Genomic DNA, 15,734 nt, shown 5'->3' with positions numbered 1-15,734 from the left:
GTAGCCTCTCCCGTTGCAGAGCACAGGCTCCGGACGCGCAGGCTCAGCGGCCATGGCTCACGGGCCCAGCCGCTCCGCAGCATGTGGGATCTTCCCGGACTGGGACACGAACCCGCGTCCCCTGCATCGGCAGGCGGACTCTCAACCACTGCGCCACCAGGGAAGCCCTCAATTATACTTTTTTAAAAAAACTTTTTTTAGTGGTTGCTCTAGAGTTTGCAATACTCATTTACAACTAATCCAAGGCCACTTTCAAATAATATCATATTGCTTCATAAGTGTGTGAGTACATTATAATAACAAAATAATCCTAATTCCTCCTTCCTGGCCTTGTGTCACTGCTGTCATTTATTTCACTGACATATAAGCATACATAAGCATTTTTCTCCAATATCTACCAAAAGAATCTGGTTGAGCTCCAAGAGGTAAAACTCACAAAAGTATAGGAGCCCTCCATTAGACTGGGTCCCTTGGGAATTTTTAACTCTCAGAGTTGTCCGTGCTGAGCCTCCAGCAATTCATCAATTACAGTTCAAGTTTTCCTACCTTGGCACTGGTTCCCCTGGCAGTTTCCACTCGTGAGTCTCTGCTATGGGAAGCCATGACTCCTTGTGTTGGTCTGTCTATCTCTCCAATCCCAGGGGCAGACGTTTGGCCTTTGTCCTCCCCTCTCTTATGGATCCACAAGAGTAGTTGGTTTCTCAGATTGTTCAGCTTTTTACTCGTTGTTAGGATGGAGTGGCAACTTCCAAGAACCTCACATGTGGGACCAGAAACTGAAAGTACAGAAATAGAGTTTTAACATTACAAAAGTAGTTAACAGACAAATAAAAGCCTATAGTAACTATTAAAATGGAAAGGATTTTATTGAAATAAATCTTCAACTTTCAAAATGCTGAATCAATAGGTAAACAGACTCTTATATTGACATCAATAAATAAATTATGTCTCATATTTAGTTGCTTGGTAATAACTGGCATAAAAGTTAAAAAGAGATATTTTTATGGTAGGAAGAACAAGGAGCAGTGTAAGTTGGTGAACTGAGTGGGATGGTGGACAGTTACTCTTCATTATAATCTCTTCTGCACTGTTTGATCCTTTTAAACTTTATGCACGCATTACTGTGAAAAAAATATTAAAAGGGGAAAGAGAAAGAGAACTGAATTCTATATATTTTAAGCTTGATTTTGGTTTCTATAGCTGGCAAAATTAAACCTGACATATATCAATTCAAAATCAGGTTTCAATATTTCTTGTAAATTTCAGGAAACTGAGTCCTAAAATATTCCAACTCAAGCTGCAATTTCAAAATTGGATTTGTTTTTGAGAATATAATGTTTATAATATTTTAGCTTCATGAGCTCCCATATGGCTTTTTTAGAATTTCATTTTCCACATTTCATCTCTAATTACTAGGATTTTCTTTTGATTGTTGAAATTCCTGTTCAGAAAAACAGAAAGGCAAAGCTGTGATTTTGTGATGATTCTCCTATACAAGCAGAATCATCTAGACAAGAGCAAAAATGAATAACCTAGGTGGAAAGGTATGTCCCTACTGGGGAAGAAATTCTTTGATTTGATTCCTGAATTTCCTAAATAGTAATTTAGGAAATTACTAAATTACTGTAATTTTGTAGCACGTTATTTTGGATGATGCCTCAGCACCTACTGGAATCCCTTTTAATGAGGTTTTGTGAATAGATGTTATAAAGCCATACTTAGTGGATTTTGTAAAATCCAAGATATTTTATTATATTTTCCCAGATGTGCTCAGTTTCTCTGTGACCAGACTGTTCTTATGAATTCTCTCAAAACTTAAAGGTAACTTATAGCATCAGAAACAAGTGATTCAGGCATATGCTTAATTGCACCCTACTAACCTTACTCTTTCATCTCTGAATGATTTTATACTTCAGTGACAGTAGAAAAAGAGAGTTGGGGAAAATTATGTTACCAAAACTTAGGGAAAAAAAGAAAAAGAAGAAGAAAACCTGAAGGAATCTTAAATGCATGCTAAGTGAAAGAAGCCAATCTGAAAAGGCTACATATTGTATGACTCCATCTATATGACATTCTGGAAATGGCAAAACTATAGACACAGTAAAAAAGATCAGTGATGGCCAGGGGTTGGTGGGGGGTGGGAGGGATGAACAGGGAGAGCACAGAGGATTTTTAGGGGAGTGAATCTATGTACATAGACATGATACTACAATAGTGTATACATGTCATTATATATCAGGCCAAATCCATGGAACATACAACACCAAGAGTGAATCCTAAAGTAAACTATGGACTTTGGGGGATAATGAGTTCTCAATGTAGGTCCAACAATTGTGATAGGTGTACCACTGTCATTCGGGGTGTCCATAGTGGAGGAAGCTGTGCATGTGTGAGGAACATACAGAAACTCTGTACTTTCTGGTCAATTTTGCTGATAACCTAAAATGCTTAAAAAATAAAGCTTATTAATTTAAAAAAAGCAAGTTGTGATACAAGTTACTGTTAACATTTTAAAATTAAAGAGTTGAATGTAAAACATCACAGAAATATTTTTTTCCTTACTTAAATTTCCAACCACTCTTTCCCTAAATGACACAATTGTAAGATTGTGTAATTGCCACTAGCTGGCCTATAGGATGCATTCTTGATACTCATTCTTCTTATTGAAAATTTAATATTTATTATTTATCATTCTACTTGACTTAACACTACAAGTATTAGTTATGATAGTAAGTACAAGTAGGTAATTACATGTGCAAATGGAGTGTTTCTCAGTGATCAGAAAAGGAGGAAATGGGATTCTGCTTTAACCATTAAGAGTGAGACCTCCCCTAATAAACTGACATGCTGGCGCTTGGTTTCTTTCTTAAGTAGAATCACTGGGATAGACACAAATATTTTATTCCTAAGGTTATTGCTAAGCTAAACTTTAAACCTTCTATAATTTTTTTCACAATTCTCTATACAAAATTCCTCCCTTGAATGAAAAAGGAATTGCTTTTGGGAGCCTGCTATCAACCAATGCTTTACAAATAAGCTGAAAGGCCAGAAACTTGACTGGGGATGGTCCTGCTTCCTTGTTCCAAATACGTTAAAGCTAATGAAAGATGTGGCCAGAGCAAGAGTAGGTAGACAGATTTTTCTCCATACATCCCTACTCTGTGAATTGTCAGACTACCAGACTGTGTCTGTGAAGACATAAGTGGGAGAGAAAGTATATCTTGGGTTGTCAAACTGCTAAAAGTGTAGCTGTGGTAATCAAGAGAATCACAAGAAATGGTGAGTTGAAGGTCAGGGTTTTGTATAGAAAAAAAGTTAGGAATAAGTGTGGACACTGTGGGAAAACAGTCAGGAAGAGGAGAGTTTTTCTCCCTGCCACAAACTGAAGCAATGTCATTGTGTCTTGCTGCCCCAGGCAGAAAGTCTGTGTAGACAAAGGATCCTGTTACCTTTTAAGTAGAAAAGTATGTCACCGTTGGACAGTTTTACTAATTTAACATGTTATAGCAAAGCCCATATAAGACATTTCCTAAATCTTTATTTATTTCAAGACTAGTCAAATCTATAAACCTATGTTTTGTACCTCACATAACACACTTTCTTCCTCAAATATTTCCCGTCTTGGTTCTTTGGAAATTACAATGAGGGGGCTTCATATGATGTTATTTTGCCTTTACTGAGGAATTAATTTCATGCATGAAGGGGCTATGACCAGAAGGACAGGTCATCACTAATAGTGCAGCTCTGAATCCTGTAGCAGTGGAAAAGGATAAGAGACTCACTGAAGTTTTCTGGCTTGGGGTTGTTGCTTTGTAACTAGAGACTGAGATGAAAGTAAGGATGTTGAGCCCACTAGTGTCACTCATCTTTAAGCTCTCAACTTGTTGATAAAATGTTTTATGGGAAAATGAGTAGGCGTGGGAGTGAACTTGGGTTACCATACTTGTGCATTTCATACCTATATGGTAAAAATGTCTTTGTCATCTCCTGAAAAGAAAGAAAATTGACAGAGACAGATGGAAGCTTCGCCTTCTTTCTCTGAGGAAGCGAATTAATACAATTAAAATGAGCGATGTGTTTACATGGACTGACTTGCTAATTAGGCCAGCCTTGATATTTTAATTGTAGTATATTTAAAATACTAATATATTTAAAATACAGATAAATATTTATAGAGGTTCAATATTAAAGGGGAAAAATCAACTGGGTTGATAAAAGTGGGAAGGAAGAGGGTCTTCACTAGGTTTCTAAATACAGTAGACATTCATTTGAAAACACAGCTATAGCTTAATTTAATAAAGGACAAACACTAAAATTTACTAAAACAGAAATACAGAACAAAGAGCCCTAACAACATGAGAGAATTCAATCTATCACATAACAGTAACTGAAATAAAGCAGTCTGCTTTATATAGACAATGCTTTATGGTCTGCTTTAATATAGAAAATAAGGTTTACTGATCACAATAATAATGAAGTCCTACTTATTAATGAAAAATAAAATTTTAAGAAATGAATTCTAGCTTCTTAAAGTGGTATCTTAAAGGGTAGCATATAACAATTCAAGTCTATTTCAAGTGTCATAAATTTGTGTATAAAATAAAACATGTAAAACGTCCTTCTTCTGCACAAATGGGAACATTGAAGATAAATGTCTTGGGTATTTACATAATCTCTTCAAATTTACAAACTACAGCATTAGGTGTAAACTATAAAGCCTTAAAATATCAACTGAACTGATTGGCTTTGATTTCTTCTTGAGATTTCTTCTTTTACTTTGCTAAGCTAGATACAGGTACCTGGGTCCTCAATCCCACTGACATCTAGATTTTTTAAAATAGTCGTTTACAGCTGAATCTTCTCATTTATTAACTACCTGAATATAGAATAGATATTTTGTTTAATATAAGTATATTCTACCATGTCTGATGTTGCAGGGGAAAATACAACTGTGAATTAAAAATTAAACAAAACTGAAGTGTAATTCCATAAGAACATATTTCCAAATCAGTTTAACTTACTTCCATTAAGAAATATTAAACCCTCTTCATGAATTTCTAAAAAAGTGGATATTTATGTATTGATAGTTAGATTATATCTTTAATTTGTACATAAAAGAAGTTACTTCACTGAAAGTGATGACCATAAATAAGTTTTTAACATACAAATATGTTGCAATAAGCTCTTTCTCCATTACCTATTTAGTAAGCAATAAAATCGTCTAATGCATTTGGGTTTATATATTTGTTTTTCTACTTATGAAGACGAAAGGCACCAGTACCAGTGATTAAATGAGTTTGGTACAGAAAAGTAATTTGTAGGTATATCAAATAAGTAAAATATTGTTTACAAAAGTAGTATGGCTGTGAATAGAATTCTTTTCAATACGCTACTGGTAGAATTTTCTTCCTCTTTTAGGTTATTAATTTATTATTTCATATCAGGAGTAAAGATGTTCCCAATCCATTTTCCCTCTTATTTTTCACAATCTCCCAAATGAAATAGTTGTAATAAAACAGAACTCAGTATTTCTATTTCTCCTGTAATAGCGTTCTTGGAGGAAGTGGATAGATCTTAAATTTATGGTGATAATGAAGGTCTCATATGTCTACAAATATACTAGAAAGCCATTTTTGTGACACTGCTTTCTTTGTACTTTCCAGGTCACTGAAAACAGGACAGAAGGCTCTGAGCTATGTGCTCCGCTAAGTGGAACTATTTTGTTTACATGCACCAATGCCCCATATGCAGGGAACCACAATGCCAGAGCAAGATACATAAAGGATAGATTTATTTTATAGCCTGGCTTAATAAAGACAAGGCCTCTCGGTTTCAAATGTTTAATTTGTTTGATCAAATGCTAAGAACTGTATTGCTCAATGGTCTTTATCATGTTTAGTGACCATGACGGACAGAATTCAGGTGATGGCTTCTCTTTATCTATTTAATAGAAGTATTCAATATATGACACATAACTTAAATAGACTATTCAATAACAGTGAGTTTCTTGTAATGATTTTATAAAGATTGTATTCTTGAAGAAAATGTTAAAATATGGTAGAAATATGCATCATTAGAATAACAGCTGTTTCAACAAGAAGCATCATCTGGTTGAACTTTGTCTTATGCAAATAAGGAAAATGCCACTCCAAAAGAGGAATGGATTTATCCAAGTGCATGCAAGCAGCTGTATAAAAAGCTGTCTAATTCTGTGACCGGTGTTCTATCACACTTCATTGCCTCTCTTATACAAGTTAGTTGGCTGACAGTGAAATGCAATGTTTGGTTTCCTGGATCTCTCATCTCCATCCGGAAGCCACATTTTCATGTATACTGATACTTCATGAAAAAATGAACTAGTAAATAGGGTCAGCATAAGTTAAATGTGCAGTTTTCTATACGGTGCATTTTGAGAGTAACTGAATGAGTTCACAGTCCAAAAATTTATTCTCCGTGTCTGGTGTGTTAAATGAATATACCATCATTATAGTCACTGTTAAACATTAAGGCATTATTGAAAAAAATTCTAGTTAATATGCAAATTTGTTTATCCCCCATTACAGAACATACCTGTGAACATGGTAACTAGATAGGACACAATGCCTAGTGTCAAGAGTGCTGCAGAAAAATTCTGATCGTGGAACATGGTGTCCATGGAACTTAAATACAGGTTGGTAACTACAGTCAGGAATGGTGGTAGATGACTGGGAGGAAGCGGGTAATTCAGTCAACAGAATAAGGCACTGGGTACCCAAGGTTGGTTGGCATGAAAGAAGAATCCAAGGATGCTGAATAAAACTATCTACCTTACCACCTAGAGTTATCAGTGCTAGCCACATGAATTTCAGTCCTCTGTGTCCTACTATATGGACAGATAGTTTTTAATCAAAACCTTTTGATCTGTAACTATCCCCAACTTGCTCATTTTGCAAAGATCTAAACTACAAAGGCTTGGGATCCAAATATTTGTCTTTAGTGTTGTAATTCCTTATTACATATGTGTTAACTATGTTTAAGCTACTCCCAATTTAAGGTCCCTTATCTGTAAGCCTATCTCTCTCCCCCCGCAACACCCTGATTTCCATTAATACTTCACTAAGAGGCCAGAGACTATAACAGGACACCAGGACATGGATAAGGTAAAGGCAGGTTCTCATCTTCTGATCCAAAGGTATTAAGGGAAGAACAGAGTAAGAGGAAAGAGAGACAGGAACTAATATATACATGTTCTTATGAAGGAGAACAGGGTTTAGCTTTCCTGTAGTGCTCCTCATTTGCTTGTGTTGAGGACAGCACTCAGAAGGTCTCTGATCTTAGAAGGAGCAGATGAAAGCAGCTGCTCTGTGAGCCAGCAGGCCTGGCATGGGGTTTACTAGGCCACGGGCAGGATGGAAAATGTGGCAGAGGTTCAGTGGGTACAAGGCAATGGTGGGGGCCAAATGAGATGAGGAAAGGCTGCCAAGCTCCTACCATGCCAAAAGGCCAGACCAGATGTGTATACTGATATCCAAGTTCAGTTCGAGTGCTGGTAGGCTGATCAGAGCACAGGCAGATGAAGAACATCCACATGGTCGAGAAAGACCAGGGGATTCCATGGAGATGGCCAGCTCCCCCTGCTACAGCAAGGACACAGTCAGTTTTCCACACTCCTAGGAGATGAATAAGGGGAAAGAAATGGAGGCTTATGGAAGACTAAGCAAGAGTACAAATGAAACAGAGTGAAAACTAAAGGGACCACTTAAATTACTACCTTGGACTAAACTGTAAACTGAATTAGATTATATGTACTTTTTGTTTTTTTGCTATCCACATCATTTACATGAGTGGGGTGTGAGTAATTTTGTAAAGTTGTCCCGCATACATGCAAAAACTGGCTATGAATTTATAGAACCAGATTCTATCCCTATTGTTTAATAAAGGAAAATAGTTATTGCATTAATTTATATCTTGTAGCCCCTCAATACAACCCTGGAATGACTGTGTTCCTAACAGAAGGTAAGGAACAGATGTAAAGTATATGTAATTAATTCTACTTAAATTGTTTTTATTTACATAAACTTTAAAATAGGCATTTGGGATCATATTCTAAATAGAATGCTGTAGATCAGAGATTCCTAAACTGTCTTAGTTCAAAGCACCTTTAGAGTCTTAGTAATTTTTTAAACAAGTGACCAAAACCAAAACAAACAAAACAAAACAATTTAAAAAAATAATAACAGTTCCTTCTATTAAGTAGTTAGGGCCAACAACTTAATAATACATTTTTATATCCTAACAAAACCATTGTTATTTGCAAAAGTAATGCAAAAATTTTTGAAAAAAAATTTTTACTTTACCTTTAAATAACTACAATTACCTACTAACGAGATGTGTATGCCTGTTGAGTACTGCACAACTTCTCAAACTGTGCCTTCAGATTGGATATGACCAGTCACCATCTATTTCTGTCCCATGTGATTTTTTCATAGTACGTGCTTTTTATCACAGCAACTGATGAAAACCCAACTTTGCAAAGAAATAATTTAGTGTGATTTAATGTAGAAATTATGAAGTACCTCAAGCTAGCATTTCATTTGATGTCTGATACTTACTGGGCATCACTGTGTTTCCCATAAAAAGCCAATATGTCCCCAGGTTGCTGCTCTGGGAATCTTGGAGTATAGAAGCTATGTTCTTCTAGCCCATTGATTTAAATTGGATAAGAATAGCCGGATTAATATTATTTATAACATTTTTAGAACAATGTTTGGCACCTAGCGAATACCTAATAACTGTTACCTATTACAGTCAGCTCTCCGTATTTGTGGGTTCCTTACCCGCAGATATAGAGGGCTGACTGTACTATGCCATTTTATATAAGAAACTTGAGCGTCCACAGATTTTGGTATCAGGGGTCCTAGGACCAACCTTCCCCACTTCCCATACCAAGGAACAACTATTTAATTACTATTTCTAAGTAAGACTTTCTCTGATGGAAACAAGCCTATTTTAGCGACCAAGCACCTGAACATTTGCTTCATCTCATTTATTGAAAGGTATCCCTTGCTGCTCCTTATTCAATGATCTCATAGCACTTTGTTCACATATCTACTGTAGCAGTTATATATAATTGAAATTTATGTCTGGCTCTACTTGAAAGCAGCTCAAGAGCAAAGAGGACTCCCATTGACATCCCAAAGCCTTGCACTTTGCTTGGCATAAAAATTGTTTAATAAACATGCACTGAATGAATGATCAAATGCAGAACAGCAGTTCCCAGCGGTACTGAGCACTGAGTCATAAAGAACATGACATATTTAATTATCAAACACCACTTGATTTTGCAGAGGATCTTTTCTGGAAGAGTTTTTGATCTTAGAATAGCAGGCCTGGATTATTGAGACTAGTCAATTGAAAGAAGATCATACCCAGAGAAATGACTTAAACTTCCAGATTTATATCATTTGATTTTTTTTCTATACCACTAAAGAAATCAATATGGTTGTCAGAATGATCTTTATGTAGTCATGTTAAGTATTAGATCTTTTCAAATCTGAGTATTAAGAATTTAATAAAATGTAAACCAAGTGTCAGAGAATGTGATAACTTGGCTAAATTTATTTTTTCAGGTAGAATATATACTTACTATGCCATCTACGTGAAAATACTTGGCCAACCCAGATCAAGGAATTAAACCAAGGATTTTCATTCCATGCATGCTTCAAATTTTTTAAGTTTCCTCAGGCACTTAAATTTTTTTTTAATCAGAAAAAATTTTACTGAAATAAAATTGACCTATAGCACTGTTAGTTCCAGGTGCACAGTGATTTGCTATTTCTATATATTACAAAATGATCACCATGATAGTAAGTCTAGTTACCATCTCTTACCATACAAAGTTATTAAAATATTATTGCCCATATTTCCAAATTTACATAATTCATACCTGTGGCTCATTTATTTTGTAACTGAAAGTTTGTACCTCTTAATTTCCCTGACCTATTTCTCTCATCCTTCCAAACCGCCTCCTCTCTGGCAACACCTGTTTGTTCTCTGTATCTATGACTCTATTTGTTTTGTTATGTTTGTTCATTTGTTTTGGTTTTTAGATTCCATATATAAGTGAAACCATATGGTATGTGTCTTTCCCTGTCTTATTTCACTTAGCATAATACCCTCTAGGACCATCTATGTTGTCACAAATGGCAATATTTCATTCTTTCTTATGGCTGAATAATATTCTACTGTATTTATATACCACATCTTCTTTATCCTTTTATCTATAGGCACTTCCATATCTTGGCTATTGTAAATAATGCTGCAACGAACATAGGGGTGCATATATCTTTTCAAATTAGTGTTTTTGTTTTCTTTGGGTAAATACGCAGGAGTTGAATTGCTGTGTCACATGGTAGTTTTATTTTTAATTTTTTGAGGAGCCTCCACACTGTTTTCCATGGTGGCTGCACCAATTTACAGTCCCACCAACAGTTCAGGAGCATTCCCTTTTCCCACACCCTTGTTATTTGTTGTGTTTTGGATAATAAACATTCTGACAGGTCTGAGGTGACAGTTCATTGTGGTTTTGATTTGTATTTCCCTGGTGATTAGTGATGCTGAGCATCTTTTCATGTGTGTATTGGCCATCTGTATACGTTCTTTGGAAAAATGTCTATTCAGGTCCCCTGCCCATTTTGTAATCAAGTTGTTTGTTTTTTTGATGTTGAGTTGTGTGATTTCCCAGGTGCTTTTACGTAGAATATCTTTGATGCTCAACTAAACTGAGTTTGACATAATTGATCACGGATAAATATTTCTTGGTTTATTATTTAATAATAAAAATGTTTGAGCAGTTGAAGAATATAAAGCTAAACATTGTTCAATTTATTTAGTTGCTGAAAATCTGTAACTAAAGCATACCAAAACGAAGTTGTTTTTAATAAATTTTGGCAAGCAAATCTGGCACAATTTTTTAAAATTTTAAGATTATCTTTTAGTGTAAATGTTGACACAGCACAACATTAAAGTAAACCAATTTTAATTTTCAAGTGAAATTATTGTCTGAGCCCTTATACCTGAACCTATTGTCATCAACCTTATTACTAAAAGAGTGACTTCATGAAGGGACACAGATGAGGGGCTTGTGGAAATAGGAACTGGCATTCTTATTACCTAATTTTAGACTTGCACACAGTATGTATTCAGAAAATATATGTCAATGAAGTCTATGAAGAAGATCAAGGAACAAAAATAATAGACACTGGAAAATAAATCTTCCCCACTAGAACTAAAGGCCCCACAACAGATTGGAATTTAATGGTATATCCTCTGCTTTATATCCCTAATAACATCAGTAAGGCTCATCATTTACAGAATTCTTATTTTTCAAAGAAAGATTATTTTAATCGCAAACTACAGTATATGAATTGCTTTAGAATTCCCTTTAACCCCCAACTAACAACGCCCAAAGAAAACTAAATAACATCATTATGTATTGTTTCTAAGTATATAGAATTTGCAAATTTTATACTAGTAAATTGGTGTGAATCTCTCCTTAAATTGCTAAGCATTGTTCACATATCCTAGAAAATGAATAAAACAATGAACTCAAAACAATACCTAATATACACTTAAAGTATTACCATGAAAAAAGTATTCTACAGGGTGTGTGTTTATTCTGACTTAATATTAAACTGTTATGAAAATAGTAATTTTATAAATATTTTTAAAATTTAGGGTTTTTTTAGTCAAATGCCTCCTAATTATTTTTTCTGTTTTTCATTTGTTTTTAAAACATTCTAGTTATTAAAAGGCATGCTTTGCTTCAGATTTCCCTGGTGGTGCAGTGGTTAAGAATCCACCTAACAATGCAGGAGACACAGGTTCGAGCCCTGGTCCAGGAGGATCCCACATATCATGGAGTGGCTACGCCTGTGTGCCACAACTACTGAGCCTGCGCTCTAGAGCCTGCGAGCCACAACGACTGAGCCTGTGTGCCACAACTACTGAAGCCCATGTGACTAGACCCTGTGCTCCACAACAAGAGAAGCCACTGCAATGAAAAGCCCGCGCAACACAAAGAACAGTGGCCCCTGCTCACTGCAACTAGAGAAAGCCCACATGTAGAAGCGAAGACCCAAAGCAGCCAAAACTAAATAAATTTATATTTAAAAAAAGCATGCTCATGCTTTGCCTTAAAAATTTTTTAATGAATATATAGATTTATGATTCAAAATTTTAATCGATAAATATATGGCTGAAATTGGTAATTTCAATACGATAAATGCCTTTATACTCTCTGGAAAAATGAACTATTATTATTATTCATAAGTAATGATATGTTAATACTGTAAATCTAATTATTCATTCATACTGTGGTGAATAATTGCATTAGAAACCCCAAATGTTCATCTGTTTTACTGTCTTGCATTAAAAAAGGCCTATAATTTCATAAAAACACAATTCTAAATATAATAAACTATCTAAAAAGTCTCTATTAATGATTAGATATTTAGCAATTATTCATTAACACTGAATCATTAGCTTAAGAAGTGACCGGACAACAAAAATACACATTATAAAAGAATCATTCCTTGCACTGTCCTTAGAGCTTTTTTCCCTATATAGCTAACTGCCAGGAATGAGCTGGAGGTGGGACTGAACTAGATCAGTTCTAGAAACACTGAAAATCACAGAGCGCTCTGATATCTACCTACTGAAGAAAGTCCTTGAAACCTCATAATCACACAACCCTTATAAGTCATCTTAGAAAGACATAGAACTGATCTTCCAACCTGAGTATACCTTGGATCTGGAAGTCACTTCAGGCTGCCTCTAGTTGTAGAGCTCTGCTAACTACAGTTATTCATTTCCAGGACAGAATGAAAAAAAATATTCTTATCACTGACATAAGGAATGGGGATGTACTTTATCCAACAAACTGTGTGGTTGTTATATTCCCAACACAGTGAGAGTAGTATGAGTAATATTGTTAGCTAGATTTCATGCCAATTCTTCCATCCAAATACTTGTAGAAGAATGGTACATCATATGCATGATAAAGTTTCTGGTCTGCAGCCTTAATTCCAATTTTACCTCAGAAGACAACAATGTCATGTTAGATAGACATCTAGCTGGATTTATTTCTTCTTGCCTTGTTATAAGATATGCATCATAGTGAATTAAAAATGTTTCCTACAGGCTCATAAAAATCACCAGTGTGACAATGTAGAAAATTTTACTAAATGGAAGGAAACTGAATGTCATGTTAGTCACTGTTCTTGCTTTTGTTGCTTAAGAGTATCACTCATCTAAAGAGATTCTGTAAACACTGAGGTCACTGTCATCTACTTCTTATTTAAAAAACTCCACCCTCTCAGTCAAAAATATTTTAAATGCCTTAAAATACCTGAATAATGAGCATAATCTAAAATTAGAGGCAGCTTTGTGGAACAGATGACATGCGATAGTTCCTCGAAGGGTAGAACCGTGACAGGTGGAGATATAGGAGAAGGATATTTCGGGCTAAGACACTGAACATGAGAAAATGGAATATGTTCAGAAAATGATGAATATACTGTTATGGAAGGAATGTAAGGCATTTAGGGTGAAGGAAGGGAAAAAAATATATATATGATTTTATTTTAACATCTTTATTGGAGTGTAATTGATTTACAATGATGTGTTAGTTTCTACTTTATGACAAAGTGAATCAGCTATACATACACGTATATCCCTATATCTCCTCCCTCTTGTGTCTCCCTATCCCACCCCTCTAAGTGGTCACAAAGCACTGAACTTATCTTCCTGTGCTATGCGGCTGCTTGCCACTAGCTGTTTTATATTTGGTAGTGTATATATGTCCATGCCACTCTCTCACTTCGTCCCAGCTTACCCTTCCCCCTCCACGTGTCCTCAAGTCCATTCTCTACATCTGAGTCTTTATTCTTGTCCTGCCCCTAGGTTCTTCAGAACCATTATTTTCTCTTTTAGATTCCATATATATGTGTAGGCATATGGTATTTGTTTTTCTCTTTCTGACTTACTTCACTCTATGACAGACTCTAGGTCCATCCACCTCACTACAAGTAACTCATTTTCATTTCTTTTTATGGCTGAATAATATTCCATTGTATATATGGGCCACATCTTCTTTATCCATTCATCTGTTGATGGACACTTAGGTTGCTTCCATGTCTTGGGTATTGTAAATAGAGCTGCAATGAACATTTTGGTACATGACTCTTTTTGAATTATGGTTTTCTCAGGGTATATGCCCAGTAGTGGGATTGCTGGGTCGTATGGTAGTTCTATTTTTAGTTAGTTTATTATTTTTTTAATTTTTTTTTTTTGCGGTATGCGGGCCTCTCACTGTTCTGGCCTCTCTTTTTAGTTTTTTAAGGAATCTCCACACTGTTCTCCATAGTTGCTGTATCAATTAACCTTCCCCCCCAACAGTGCAAGAGGGTTCCCTTTATTTCACACCCACTCCAGCATTTATTGTTCGGAGATTTTTTCATGATGGCCATTCTGACCTGTGTGAGGTGATATCTCATTGTAGTTTTGATTTGCATTTCTCTGATGATTAGTGGTGTTGAGCATGCTTTCATGTATTTGTTGGCAATCTGTGTATCTTCTCTGGAGAAATGTCTATTTAGATCTTCTGCCTATTTCGGGGTTGGGCTTGTTTTTTTGATATTGAGCTGCATGAGCTGCTTGTAAATTTTGGAGATTAACCCTTTGTCAATTATTTCATTTGCAAATACTTTCTCCCATTCTGAGGTTTGTCTTTTAGTCTCGTTTATGTTTTCCATTGCTGTGCAAAAGCTTTTAAGTTTCATTAGGTCCCATTTGTTTATTTTTTTCAATTTCCATTTCTCTAACAGGTGGGTCAAAAAGGATCTTGCTGTGATTTATGTCATAGAGTGTTCTGCCTATGTTTTCCTCTCAGAGTTTTATAGTGTCTGGCCTTACATTTAAGTCTTTAATTCAGTCAGAGTTTTTTTTTTTTTTTTTTGTATGGTGTTAGAGAGTGTTCTAATTTCATTCTTTTACATGTAGCTGTCCAGTTTTCCCAGAACCACTTATTGAAGAGGCTGTCTTTTCTCCATTGTATATTCTTGCCTCCTTTATCAAAGATTAGGTGACCATATGTTCATGGGTTTATCTCTGGGCTTTCTATCCTGTTCCATTGATCTATATTTCTATGTTTTTGCGCCAGTACCATACTGTCTTGATTACTATAGCTTTGTAGTATAGTCTGAAGTCCAGGATCCTGATTCCTCCAGCTCAGTTTTTCTTTCTCAGGATGGCTTTGGCTATTAGGGTTTGGCTATTTTGTGTTTCCATAGAAATTGTGCAATTTTTTGTTCTAGTCCTGTGAAAAATGCCAGTGGTAGTTTGATAGGGTTGCATTGAATCTGTAGATTACTTTGGGTAGTAGAGTCATTTTCACAATGTTGATTCTTCCAATCCAAGGACATGGTATATCTCTCCATCCGTTTGTATCATCTTTACTTTGTTTCATCAGTGTCTTATAGTTTTCTGCATACAGGTCTTTGGTCTCGTGAGGTTGGTATATTCCTAGGTATTTTATTCCTTTTGTTGCAATGGTAAATGGGAGTGTTTCTTTAATTTCTCTTTCAGATTTTTCATCATTAGTGTATAGGAATGCCAGAGACTTCTGTGCATTAATTTTGTATCCTGTTACTTTACCAAATTCGTTGATTAGCTCTAGTAGTTTTCTGGTACCATCT

The 15,734-nt window shown here is 35.4% G+C and overlaps 1 long non-coding RNA gene across 1 annotated transcript in view; it reads right to left on the bottom strand.

The window, feature by feature from the left end:
* Positions 1-272: 272 nt before the first annotated feature.
* The window catches only part of LOC114901894, a 115,120-nt gene continuing 99,658 nt past the window's right edge, over positions 273-15,734 (bottom strand). Inside the window, exon 3 of the long non-coding RNA XR_003795315.1 lies at positions 273-776. This is a non-coding gene — a long non-coding RNA (uncharacterized LOC114901894). The remainder of the gene's footprint in view (positions 777-15,734) is intronic.

Source organism: Monodon monoceros, unplaced genomic scaffold, assembly GCF_005190385.1.
Source record: "Monodon monoceros isolate NGI ecotype Baffin Bay Population unplaced genomic scaffold, NGI_Narwhal_1 Super_Scaffold_2, whole genome shotgun sequence".
NCBI classification, from domain to species: domain Eukaryota; kingdom Metazoa; phylum Chordata; class Mammalia; order Artiodactyla; family Monodontidae; genus Monodon; species Monodon monoceros.
This window is presented reverse-complemented; position numbering and strand designations above follow the sequence as displayed.